The sequence below is a fragment of the Gobio gobio genome (assembly GCF_949357685.1).
Source record: "Gobio gobio genome assembly, chromosome: 2".
Taxonomy (NCBI): Eukaryota; Metazoa; Chordata; class Actinopteri; order Cypriniformes; family Gobionidae; genus Gobio; species Gobio gobio.
Genome location: NC_137098.1, coordinates 51455179 through 51469773, shown reverse-complemented (window position 1 = coordinate 51469773; position 14595 = coordinate 51455179).

The following is a 14595-nucleotide window of genomic DNA, read 5'->3' as shown; positions in this document are numbered from 1 at the left end:
TTCCAGATCAATTTCGTCATCGCCAGAGCGAGCAGCGACCACTCAGAGGGCTGAGCAGACTGATGGAGGCTACCAACATCCAAGGCAGCCATCCACACAGTATCACGGCCCTACTTCCAGGCAAAAGAGACCATTCATGCCTTATCGTTCCTCATCCCCACCCAGGCAAGAGAACACTTATCGTGGTCCAACCCCTACCATTCCTAACTTCACCAAAGAGGATCCACGTGAGTTCTCCAGGTTGAAGGTAGCTCTTGACAACCTCCTGCCCGCCGACGCTACAGAGCGCTTTAAGTTCCAGATATTGATGGATCACTTGAAACTTGAAGAAGCACTGCTCATTGCTGACTCCTACTGTAACAGCAGGTACCCTTACAGTCATACTATGCAAGCTCTAACAGAACTCTATGGGCAACCCCATCAACTTGCACTTCAACGCATTGCCGTACTGATGGATGGGCCCAGCATAAAAAGTGGTGACACCAGAGCATTCAGGCTTTTCGCACTGAAGGTAAGGGCCCTGGTCGGAATGCTGGAGCAGCTAGGAAGTCCAGGACAAACAGAACTAATTTGTGGGTCTCACGTCTCCCGACTCCTAGCTAAATTGCCTCACGATCTTCGAGCAAACTTTAAGAGGTATGTCAATCCACTTAAAACACCTATCCCTACATTGCTTGAATTTGCAGAATGGCTGGAGTATGAAGTGAGGGTGCAAGAGGATGGTACTCAGTTCGGTATTGACACTAGTAGAGAGAGACAGAGTTTCCGCAAAGACCAGCAAGGAGGGCCTAAAGTAACCCACAGATCTACTGCCATCTTCCATGGAAGCGAGCAAAGACCAGTTTTCAAGGCTAGTCTGTTCACAGAAATGCAGTTTCTGAGGTGAGATCACTAGAGAAACCAAAGAAATACTGCCCCTTTTGTAATACAACTCAGCACTATCTCAATCAGTGTTCAAACTTCAAGCTGCTGACCAAAGAGCAGATTGTGACCTGGATCAGATCCAATCAGAGATGCTGGAAATGTGGGCGTGATCACCAAGCAGGTCAGTGTACTCTTAAGGCGAAATGCAAGAAGTGTCAAAGGAGACATCTAGAAATTCTTCATGAGGCCAATAGCGAAATGAGTGCTAATGCTACCAAAGACACAGGTGAGATCTTACAGTCTACCAGCACCACAGTAGAAACTCTGTACGTCGACCGACCGACAGGCAGCAGTAGAGTGTTACTGAAATTGTGCAGAGTCATCATACGCAACGGAGACTTTTCACTGGATACATATGCACTACTAGATGATGGTTCTGAGCGTACCATACTTCTCCATGAGGCAGCTCAGCAACTCAACCTCTATGGTAAGCCAGAAGACCTGTCTCTTCGCACAGTGCGCCAAGACATCCGCCTCATCCATGGCTCCACAGTATCATTTTCGGTGAGTCCCGCCACGCAACCAGATTGCAACTTTGCAATAAAAAGAGCCTTAACAGCTGAGGAGCTTGGACTAGCACCTCATTCCTACCCAATTAAAACACTCCAAAAGAGTTATCGCCATCTCAGAGGCCTACCTCTGCAGTCAATCGATCACGCAAGGCCACTACTGCTTATTGGGTCGGATTACCCACAACTGATCACCCCCCTTGAGCCAGTTAGGTTGGGACCACCTGGAGGTCCAGCAGCTGTGAAGACTTGTTTAGGCTGGACACTCCAAGGTCCATCAAAGTTCCTTGGACACATTCCACACACTCAACAGTGCTTGTTCACATCTGTAAGTCTTGCGCCTAATGATCTATTCAGTCAGGTCGAGAGGTTGTGGCAGATGGACATCTTGCCCTACCAAAATGAAAGGCTTGTTACCAGGTCGAAGCAAGATGCAGAAGCTTTGCGTACGCTGGAGGAGAAAACAATAAGGGTTGAAGTTGAAGGTGTAAAAAGGTACGCTACCCCCCTCCTGTGGAGAACCAGTCTTCCACCTCTAGCCGCTCCAAAGGAAGCAGTACTGCCTCAGTTGCGTAGAATGGAAAATCAGCTGAAACGGCACTCTGAAAAATCCCAGGTATACAAGTCTGAGATAAACAAGCTGCTAGAATCAGGCTATGTGAAGAAAATTCCACACTCCACAGCTGTACAGACTCAAGGGTGGTACATTCCACACCACATGGTCCACCACAATGGAAAGAACAGAATTGTATTCAATTGTTCCTTCAACTTCCAAGGGCTGAGCCTGAATGAATATCTTCTTCCTGGGCCAACTCTGGGTGCGACTTTGCTGGGAGTACTTCTCCGTTTCCGAGAGTATGCAGTAGCCATTAGCAGCGACATAAAGGGGATGTTTCATCAGGTGCGTCTCCTACCCGAAGACCAAGCATTCTTGCGGTTCCTGTGGCGAGACCTGAACTCAACCAATCCACCTGATGTCTACCAATGGTCAGTGTTACCCTTTGGCACCACGTGCAGCCCATGCTGTGCAATCTTTGCTCTTCGGAAACATGTTACCGATCATAGCCAACCAGATAGCGAGGTACAAGCATCTGTAGAAAGTTGTTTCTATGTTGACAATTGGTTGCAAAGTGTTCCCTCTCTTGAGACTGCCAGACAATTGGTTGATGACATGCGACATCTGCTGGCCGAGGGTGGATTTGAACTGCGCCAATGGGCTAGTAACACTCCCCAACTCCTGCAACATCTGCCGCAGCAAATCAGGTCAGATAACCATGAGCTTTGGTTTAGTTCAGACAGAGCCGATCCCCAGGAGCGCACACTGGGACTTCGGTGGCAGTGCAGAGCCGACACACTTGGTTATAAACATGGCCATGTCGTAAAAACTGAGCCCACTATGCGCCACATATATAGCATCCTTTCCAGTCAATACGATCCATTGGGATTCATCAACCCATTTACCACTAGAGCTAAGATCATCGTCCAAAGGCTCTGGGATAAAAAAAGAGAATGGGATGACCCTGAACTGCCCACAGACCTCAGAAATGCCTGGCTCACATGGGAGGATGAGCTTCCGCAACTTTCCAGTGTCACACTGCCCAGATGCTACACTACAAAGGTAGATCCTTTGACCAGCTCAAGAAGTGTGCACACATTCTGTGATGCCTCAGAGCGAGCGTACGGAGCCGTAGCCTATCTCCGCACTGAAGATGACAACGGACAAATAGAGGTGTCATTCTTGGCAGCTAGATCACGAGTAGCTCCAAAGAAGCAGCAAACAATTCCCCGACTTGAGTTATGCGCAGCTCTAACCGGCGCACAACTGGCAGCAGTTCTGAAAAGAGAGCTCACACTACAAATCAGCAGTTTCAAATACTGGACTGATTCTACAACCGTTCTCAACTGGCTTCAATCAGACTCATGCCACTTCAAAGTGTTTGTAGGAACTAGAGTTGCGGAAATTCAAGAGCTAACTGATTCACAATCATGGTCCTACGTGCAATCACACGACAACCCTGCAGACGATATTACTCGTGGCCTGTCACTGTCTCAGCTAGCCAAACCTTCCCACTGGAAGAATGGCCCAGAATTTCTGCAGAAACCTCCATCATATTGGCCCAAATTGCCCAACCTAGAGCCAGCTGATGCATCAAAAGAACTGCGTAAACCAATATCCTTCCATCTTCTAACAACTCAGGATGACCAGCTTTCAGTTGACACATCTCAATACGATAACTTTGAAGAGCTGGTAGATGCTACAGCCAGATCCCTTCACGGGGCGACCAGTCCCACAGACAGCATCACGGCTGACGCATATAAGAAGGCAGAGCTCAGAGTCATCCAGCAGTCTCAAATGGAGAGCTTTCCTGACGAATATGCTCAGCTGCAAGCAGGGAAACTCATCTCCCCAAACAGTCGTCTAAAGACGTTAGCTCCTGAATTTGATTCGGACACTCAGCTGATTAGAGTGGGTGGACGACTCCGAAGATGTCATCTGCTAAGCCCTGACATTCTTCACCCAATTGTCCTAGACCCAGTCCATCCAGTGACTAAGCTACTAATTCAGAAGTACGATGCACAGCTTCATCACCCTGGTGCTGAAAGGGTCTTTTCTGAAATCAGAAGACGTTTCTGGATCTTGAGAGGTCGTCAAACTGTTCGATCAATTCAGCATCACTGTACGGAGTGTCAATGGTGGCGTGGCAAGCCCAATATCCCTAAAATGGCTGACTTACCCCCTTCCAGTTTGAGACTCTTCAAACCAGCCTTTTTCTCTACAGGCATGGACTGTTTCGGCCCATTTATTATCAAAATTGGGCGACGGAATGAGAAGCGCTGGGGTATCATTTATAAATGTTTGACCACAAGGGCAGTGTACATTGACCTTCTCTCTCAAGCCGACACTGATTCTTTCCTCATATCTCTACGTCGATTCATCGCCCGTAGGAGAAAACCTCATGAGTTGCGCTCTGATCAGGGTACCAATTTCAAAGGTGGAGATCGTGAGCTTAAGGAAGCCTTCAACAATATTCATCCTCAATTGCAAAGAGAACTTGCCAAGCAACAGATCGACTTTCAGTACAATCCACCAAACTCCCCACATTTCGGAGGATCCTGGGAGAGAGAAATCAGATCTGTAAAAGCTACACTTTACACCATCATTGGGGCTCAAACTGTCACAGAGGAAGTGCTCAGAACTGTCCTAATTGAAATCGAGGGGATTTTAAATTCAAAGCCATTGGGATATGTATCCTCAGATGTAGCTGACCCGGATCCAATAACCCCTAACTCACTCTTAATGGGCTGGCCAGACTCTGCCTTACCTCAGGTAATTTACCCTGCAGCTGAACTGCTCAGCCGCAAACGCTGGAGACACAGCCAGATACTGGCAGACCAGTTCTGGGGTTGTTATCTGCGCAACTACCTGCCCGGACTCCAGTCTCGCCAAAAGTGGCAACAAGAGAAAGACAACCTGACAGTAGGGACAGTGGTTATGATCGCGGATCCACAATTCCCCAGAGCACTCTGGCCCATTGGGACTGTGAAAACTGTCATGGCCGGAGCTGATAATAAAGTAAGAGCCGCAGAAATCCAGGTTAAAGACAGAACCTACATCAGACCCGTTGTCAGACTGATTAAGCTCCCTTCACTCCCTGAATGACTGTGAGTACTGGCCCGAGATGCAAATCTGCAAGCACATTTGGGGGCGGCTGTACTAAACTGAGGTCCAGTCATTTAGATATACACTCATTTTATATGTGCAATAGTTCATTCGTTGTTATTATTTAGTCAGGCATCAGTCACTCGCCTATTGTTAGGACCCAGAAGGTGCGAAGGACCCGGATGCTGACGCAGTTTAGTTTCAGTTATGATCGCCATCATTATTACTAGCGCGAGACGAACGTGATGATAAAGCCAGTGCATCCGCGAGGCTGCGGTACTAACTAATCACATGTGTGCGTGCATCAAAGAGTAAGTTTATTTCTTGATTATATTGTTTATATTTTGTCATAGTTTGTCTTTAAGACGTGCATATCGCGGCTGCCGTATCACACGTCCGTGAGCTAATATAGCTAATCCCATTATCGCTGTATTAACATATTTCTAATGCTGATGTCATACGAATTGCGGATTATATTCATTTGCATATTGATGTTTTATCAGTGTGTGTATATTTATAATTTATTATTGTTATTTCTGTTTTAGAACCACACTTAATTAAACTGTTCAACTTTGGAATGAGTGGTCTATGAGTGGTGTGTGCATCTAACTCCTCCTACACGGACATCATTTAATTGTTCTGATCGGACAATCTTTGGTGGTCGCCACCGGGTATTTATTAGCACCTAAGAGCTTAAGAACAATTCTTTTCAGTGCTTGTTTACTGTCATTTGTAATGAGTATGTTTGTGTATTTCACTGTATTGTTTGTTATTGATAATGCTATGGAGAGAGAGTTTGTGTACGAGGTGTTTATGCGCACTTCTTTGTTTTTTGTTCAGCTCGTATGGTGATTTTTGGAGATAAACAGTTTCAATAAACTCCTGAAAAATCAGTAAAGTCTTGCCATCATTCGGACGGGGTCCGCTACATTGTACTGAGTTGTTGAGAGCGCTGTGCTGTTAGCGCGAGCTTATTTGTATCTGAGAGATTCTGAATAAACAGTCCAGGTCACGTCGACTCTCTGTCTTCCACCTTTGTAACACATGTAATGCACCATTACAGCCTTTGAGATGAACAAATCGTCAAAGTGTGGATTAAAGCATTATTTTATGATCTATTCCTATCACATGAAAGGCTGCAGTGTGTTGTAAAAATACACTCTAACCAGAATAATTATTTTAAGCTTGTGTGAATTTCAGTTAAAGGGTTAGTTCACCCAAAAATTTAAAATAATGTAATTTGTTACTCACCCTCATGCCGTTCCACACCCGTAAGACCGGCGCTACGTCATATTCTCGCGCATGCGTCGTGGTGCTTCGTGAGTTCACGGCAGAGGCCAAAACGGAAAACAAGGATGTGTTGAATAAAGTCGTTATTTAGATTTTTTTTGCGCACAAAAACTATTGTCGTCGCTTTGTAAAATTATTGTAGAGCCACTGTAGTGAGATGGACTTTGTAACGACATATTTAGTACCTTTTATGGGTCTTGTGAGTGTGAATGAACTGAATGCCAATGGAGGCCTATCTGAGGCCTTTCTCAGCCATCAGCTTTCAACAAAAATATCTTCATTTGTGTTCCGAAGATGAATGGAGGTCTTACGGGTGTCGAACGACATGAGGGTGAGTAATTAATTACATAATTTTCATTTTTGTGTGAACTAACCCTTTAAAGCTGTTTAAGTTATAAAGCCATATCATGTGAATACCTCCTTTTAAGTTTCATTATATGACCACTAGGTGGAGCTCTAAGCGTACTTTGGCTATTCTTGTATTTTACAGAAGAAGAGTTGTACATGTTGTTGAACAAGCAGTAAAGTGTGACGCACCTTTTTTTGTTCTGTGTGTTTTTCCTAAGAAATAACTACTCTGAGTCTATATTAAAACCAACACAATGATGAGCATTGAGTACACAGGCAGTCTGTTGATCACGTGAATGCAGTGATCTCGTCATTGCAAAGAGTTTTCTCTCACAAAATGCTTTCACCACAACTAACAGCAAACACAACATCGATATGAATACAGTAAGAGCCTGGTGCAGCATAACAGCGTCATTCATTTAACGGCAGTTTGGGCAAGTGTGCAGATACACTCGCGACGTATGATTGACAGATCCGAACATTATAAAGAGTGTTCTTTGATCGCTCTCTGTAGTTTAATCACTTAAAAAACGGATTTGTTTCATGCTACTGACAGAAGTGATCGTTTTACTTGATCCCACGGTTGGTGTTCGTATTGCTGCCTGCCTAACAGACATTTCTGCCTGGATGAAGGAGCATCACCTGCAACTCAACCTTGCAAAGACTGAACTGCTTGTGGTCTCAGCCAACCCAGCACTTCATCACAATCTCTCCATTCAGCTAGGATCATCAACCATAACTCCGTCCAGGACAGCCAGGAATCTTGGAGTTGTGATCGATGATCAGCTAAAATTCACTGACCACATTACTGCAACAACCCGGTCCTGCAGATTTGCATTATACAACATTAGGAAGATTAGAGCCTTCCTATCTGAGCAGACCACACAACTCTTGGTCCAAGCTCTTGTTCTCTCCAGACTGGACTACTGTAATGCTCTTCTAGCAGGCCTTCCGGCATGCACTATCAAACCCTTGCAACTGATCCAGAATGCAGCGGCGAGGGTGATCTTTAACGAGCTGAAGAGAGCGCACGTCATGCCTCTCTTCATCAGACTCCACTGGCTACCAATAGCCGCTCGCATCAAATTTAAGGCACTGGTACTCGCCTTCAAAGCAACCACTGGCTCTGCACCAATTTACCTTAACTCGCTTGTTCAGACATACACACCCTCCAGGAGTTTGCGTTCTACCAGTGAACGACGCCTTGTGGTGCCATACCAGAGAGGCATGAAATCACTGTCACGGACCTTTTCCTGGACTGCCCCCACCTGGTGGAATGACCTGCCTATCTCAATTCGAGCAGCCGAGTCTGTAGCCATTTTCAAAAAACATCTAAAGACGCATCTCTTCCAGCAGCACCTGACCAATCAAGAATAGCACTTAACATTCTATTCATTTTTCTGTCTGTCTAATTTATTTAAAAAAAAAAAAAAAGTTCTGTGTTAGATTAACTGAGACTTGTTACAGCACTTGCATACTGTAGCCTCTGACTGTTGTAGTTGCTTCTATTGCTCTCATTTGTAAGTCGCTTTGGATAAAAGCGTCTGCTAAATGACTAAATGTAAATGTAAATGTAAATGTAAATGTTTTAGTCACTGGCTTGATTCACTGATGCACTATGCTTAGGGCATCAAGACAGCGATCATTAAACGATTTAGAAAGAAAGTCTGAGTGAACTTGAATGATTAGCTACACCTCAGAAATCACTGATCACAGATCAGGCATTAATGAACACTGTTACTCACTGTTTGTCGCGGTGCTGTCGAATCCATATCGTAAAGTCGGATTCTGTTTGTAAAGCCTGTGCTGACATAAACTGAATCCATTTTCTCCAAATGCTCTGGGCGGGCAAAGCGGAGGAAGGGGGAGGTAACCTTTTCCTGGTATGACGTCATAACAGGAAAATTCCAGGTCAGCTCGTCTGAGCTCTCATTTTTTCAAAGGCAGAGAAAGACAGCCAGAACTCGATTTACACCTATCAAAATTTCTAGCCACTTGGGGACCATATACAGGCTAGGGGAACTCATATTAATGTTGAAAAACCTCATAAAATTACATTTTCATGCCATGGGACCTTTAAGTACTTGAATTCAGATAGTCAGCATCTAAATAATGTTTCTAATTGATTCGCTGTGATTTAAATTATATTTTACAGCTAAACTGAACTCAAAATGTTTCATTTTTACAAAATCGCACACTAATTTGGGACAACACTGTAAATTCCAACAGTTGTACTTACTAAGACTTTTTAGTTAACTTTACTTGATGTCCAATAATTTGCTGAACTTAAAACAATTAGTAATCTGAACTATTTGCATGCTATTTGTTACTCAGAAAACCCAAGTAAACATTACTTGACTGGTTTGAGAACCATTTTGCCAAAGCAAAACAAAAAACAGGTGTGTGGGCAAAAGGTTTTTGAGGCAGGGCAATTCTTAATAGACTAGGGGGATGTTTGAACTGTTATCCCTGAAATTGTTTTAATTCAAATTATTTAGGTACAATAAACATAAACTCCAACAGATTTATTCAATTACTCCATGTTTTTCGTTTGTTGTAGGATTTGCATGATTTTTTTCATTCTATTTAAATGTTTAAATTAAATGTACTTAACAAAGCCTATTTTAGTCTGTTGTCAATGCAACGCAATACAAGGAAGATGCTGATTGGCTCTTTGAACTGAAGTCAGGCATGGATGCAGCTGCGCGCATTTTTATCAACGTTTGCAGGTGAGTATATTTTGGTCTCAAACAGCTAATACATTATTAATCCCTAATAAATTAGATGTATAACAGTTAGCCAGTAAAACAAAATGTAAGTTTAGGCTGTGTTTACAATCAAAAAATTATTTTACGATACTTTATTTAAGCAATTTATTTTGTTCAAGGTTTTCATTTTGAAATAACTAAATAAATCAACTGAAGATAAAATAAGACATTAAATCTCTGAAGATCTCAGCAGAGGAGGATTAAACAACTCCACAAACAGCATTACCAGCTTCATGCATTACTAATCAAATTTACTTTATTTCTGTTTCACCATGATGGAGATAAGTGTTTGTTTTAGTTGGACTCTTGACCCTTGGCTCTTTAACATTCGTTTGTTTTTCTTTGGCTGCTTTAACTGTGTTTAAAAAAAAAACACTTGAAAACGTGTCACAGAGAAAACGTGATATGGTGACTTTGGCTTATTGATGATGATGACATCATCATGTAGTGGCTGAATCACTAATCTCATTCAGACTCAAATGTTCTGGTTATAGAGGTAATGTATTATAAATTTTGTATTTACGTGATGTTATTTATGTAATTCTACACCATGAGATCCAGCACTGTTGTGGTAACTGAATAATATTCAAGATTTAAAAATTATGTAGTGCTCAAAATTGTGACTAATTCTCATTTATTATTACAATTAGCTTTTCCTTGCCATAACAAATGTGCTTTATAAACACACAGTTAAAGCAGTCAGCGAAAAACTCAAGATAAATAGAGAAAAGGGCCAAGAACACAACTAAAACGAACACTTATCTCCATCATGGTGACCTAAAATTTCAATACCACTGAATTAAAAACTGTTAGTTCAATTAACTAAAAGTTTTTAATTAAATGCTGTTGAAATCTTAAGTACATTAAACTGGAAATGTTTTGTTTTTTCAACAAGACAAAATTAACTTTTTTAGGGCAACGAGTTTCCATAATTTTTTTAAGTTCAATCAACCTGTATAGGCTTACAGTGTAATCTTAGATACTATTATTGGGCTGCTCAGCTTAGGGCTATGGCTGCCTGGCTTGGCATTGATAAGGAGGCAGAATGGGTTAATATTGAACAGAATTCACTTCCTGGAGTCTCTTTGACAACGGAAAAGATTGAAGAAGACAAATATATGGATACAGCATACAGTCAAAATTTGGTCCACAATACAAAAAAAGTTTAGAGGAGTAATAACCCTATCACGTGCAATACCTATTAAAGGTAACCCAGATTTTCTCCCTTCTAAATGGGATAGTGCTTTCAGTAGATGGGAAGAGAATGGTTTAAAGATAATTAATCAAATTTTTGATGGAGAAACCATAAGATCTTTTTTCTCAATTACGCGATAGGTTTACATTGAGATCTAATGATTTCTTTAGATATTTACAATTACGACATTATATCACAATTCATAAACATTGGGACATAATTAAAAGATCTCCAACAAATGTTGAAAAATATTTTATCAATATTATTGAACATGATCTACCTACTAAAAATCATATAGTACATATTTATGGAAAGTTAATGCAGGATCAATCTGATGACACGTTTCATATCAAAAGAAACTGGGAACTAGAGTTAAATACTGTAATAGAAGATGAGATGTGGTAATAAATATGAGATAAATATATGTGCTGGCTGTCATAAGGGCATCAACAGCCAAAAGTGGAAGGAATTTGATTGGAAAATTAAAATGAGATTCTTCAGGGTCCCACTGGTGGTTGCCAAATTTGACAGTACTTCGCCATTATCACAATGCTGGAGAGATTGTGGGATGGTGGGGGACTATGTGCATATATTCTGGGAATGCCCCAAAATACAAATGTATTGGCAGGGGGTTAAAAGGGAAATTAATAAAGTTTTAGAAAGAGATATTCCAATGCATCCAGAATTTTTTCTACTTGAGGGTTTCCCCTCAGATCTGTTCAGTAAATCCCACTTATTTGTATTGCATATATTGTTAATGGCAGCTAGGAAGATAATCACTGTGAACTGGATGAAGGTGCACGAACCCACTGTGACAAAATGGACACATAGACTGAAAAAGATATATATATTTGAGAAAATGACTGCAGACTGGCAGTTAAAATCTGATATTTTTCGACAGAAGTGGGCAGTAATTGAAACATATTTGCTTGAAGGAAATAGAGTTAATATAGGTTAATGTTTGAACAAATCAGATAAAGTACTAGTATATGATATATTCTCTGAAGTACTGTCACGGGCTATTTTCTTTAACTTTGTTTTTTTTTTTTTTTTTTTTTTTTTTTATTTACTTTGAATGATTAATATTCTATGTATATGTAATATAACAGTGTTCTGTTTATAAGAAAAGTTAAATAAAAACACAGTTAAAAAAAAAAGCCACTTTGGTCAAAAAGGAGATAACGATACTGAGTGAATGCTCTCCACATATAGTATACGTTCATAAAATACTTTCACTTAAAACCCACTAAATCCCAGCCTCATCCCATTCAGAAGTACTGGTACTTATATATGATATAACTATATTTCATGTAAAATAATTATATTTTAACATTTTATTGCTAACTCTTATGACATAGACTTTTAATAGGGTTGATATAATCCCTCTATATTTATGGCAATATCTTACAATTCACCATGTTTGAGTCACACGCAGGCTTCAACATTCAGCATGCAAAACACTGAATTGGTAAAAGTTTTTTTTTTCTTTTTCTTTTACTTAAGACCATTACAAATTTATTTGCTGTCATTATTGGGGTTATACTAACAAAAGACAGCAAATAAAATTGTAAAATAAAGCCAAAAATAAAACAAAGCAATTAATTTATTCGTGCCGCAATGCATTCTAGGAGTACACTTCCTCAGATCACAGATACAATTAAGTTGACAACTTAAATGGTTTAAGTAAGAACAACTTGATGCAATTAAGCTTACTTAATTGAGTGTTAAGTGTATTCAACAGGCACGTGCAGAGGGGGGGGCTTTGGGTGCTCGAGCCCCTGCCCTTTTTCAAAATGAATCAAAAGTGCCCCCCTCAGACAAATATAAATGATAATATCGTGGTCAATAAAACTAAATAAATGTGATTATTATAACATGACAATGCATACAATAGTAACGAACGGCTCAAAAGTCGGACAATTTCTGTTGTTGAGGCGTTGCTATAACGCGTTGCTATGGGTTGCGTGCGTTTTGATTGACAGCTGGGGCACGTTCAAAGCTCAAACCAGTGCGCAACGTTTTGCTACGGTTTCCGGTTGAACGTCATGGAACGTCATTCCTGGAAACGGTGTGCAACGGTGTGCAACAGGTTTGAGATGCGTTTGATTGATGTCGTTTGGTGGGTGTGTGAAAGATGTCAGCCCAATCAGCGGCAAAATGTATATAAACCACGCGGTATTAAAGAGACAGCTCACACAATGGAAGTAAAGTTGTTTAATGTGTCCACTGGCATTAGAAGACATGATTGTCGTAAGAGTTTTATAGTAATATATATATATATATATAAAATCAACATTATGATGTATTTATTTATATCTTTAGCTTAATTGCAAGGCAAGTTTATACCAAATTTCATATATGTAATTAAGTGCTTGACATAAAGTGAGAAAGAAAATACAAGCTATTAAAATGATTTAAATTAGAATTGATTACATAAAAAAGTTAAATAAATGGGATTGGGATGTTGTCTTTTATTCTGAATGGTAAGGGCAGTGATTGCATGTATTTTGCAGTATTAAACACGTATTTATATCGATTTCATCAGGCTCCGAAAATTCCTCAAAAAGAACACAAAGAATGGCCTTCTCGGCTGCCATAGTTACAACTCTTGCGTCAACAGAACAGGGTGTTCAACGCAGCACCGTTTCCGTTTAAAAAACGTTTTGCAACGTTTTGTCGGGGCTGAACGCAGCCCTGATTTTCCACTGTTCGGAAACGGCTCTCGAGCCAAATATGGTCCTTTCAGAGAGTGTGTGGCCTCGCGGGAAAAAAGTAAACCAAATTTTTTTTTTTTCATACATAATCAGAGCTAATGTGTTGATTTAATTAAAAATCTATATATTATATATTTTAAAGCATGGGCGTCGGAACCATTGTATGTGGGTGGGACAAGACCCACCCACTTTTTACGATGAATGATATTGGACCCACTCACTTTTATCGTCTCTAACATTTAGCACATGTCTGTTTACCTACCCCTAATCGATACACACTTATTATTAAACACATAATAGACGCTTTATTTCCACTTTTCTAATATTTTCTTAATTTGTCTTGAAAATAAATGCCTTTCCGATTTGATATGTGATGAGAAAACGGAGAAGATAGATTTCGGCGAATGCGGGACTCGAACCGCGGGTCGGTTTGTGTCAAAACTAGATGACGTGCGTCTTACCCCTACACTACTGTCGCTTTCAATGGTATGGCGATTTACGTAAATTTGTCTTTCCCACCTATACGTTTACCAAGTAAAGTGGTATTTGTACTTAATGTAGTTGGCATCTACTCCAGTAAAAAATTTCTGAGGACCCACCCACATTTTTTAAAGTATTATGACGCCCATGTTTTAAAGTATTACACAATTCACCAATGCCCGTTTGTCATGTATATACACCAACCAATCGTGATCTGGCAAAGCAAGTTCAAATTCCATTGGGCGATGTGAAGCGGTAATTTCTGTTCTTATTCATAAATCGGTTGAACATGACATGGACAGACGAACTAACGATTGTGGAACGATTTCCTGCGGTTTGTCTCATTTTATAAATTGCATCACTGACAAAATGGATTTTAACAGACAACAAACAAAACCATGCAGCAGCAAAAGTTGCACACTCTAAAAAATGCTGGGTTAAAAATAGCCCAAGTTGGGTTGAAAATGGACTAACCCAGCAATTGGGTTGTCTTAACCCAACGATTGGGTTGTTTTAACCCAGCAATTGGGTTGTTTTAAACAAACATTTAACCCAACCGCTGGATTAAAACAACCCAATTGCTTGGTTAAAACAACCCAATTGCTGGGTTAGTCCATTTTCAACCCAACTTGGGTTATTTTTAACCCAGCATTTTTTAGTGTGGTAAGTGTTAAATTCCCTTGTATTTATGTATATTGATACACCG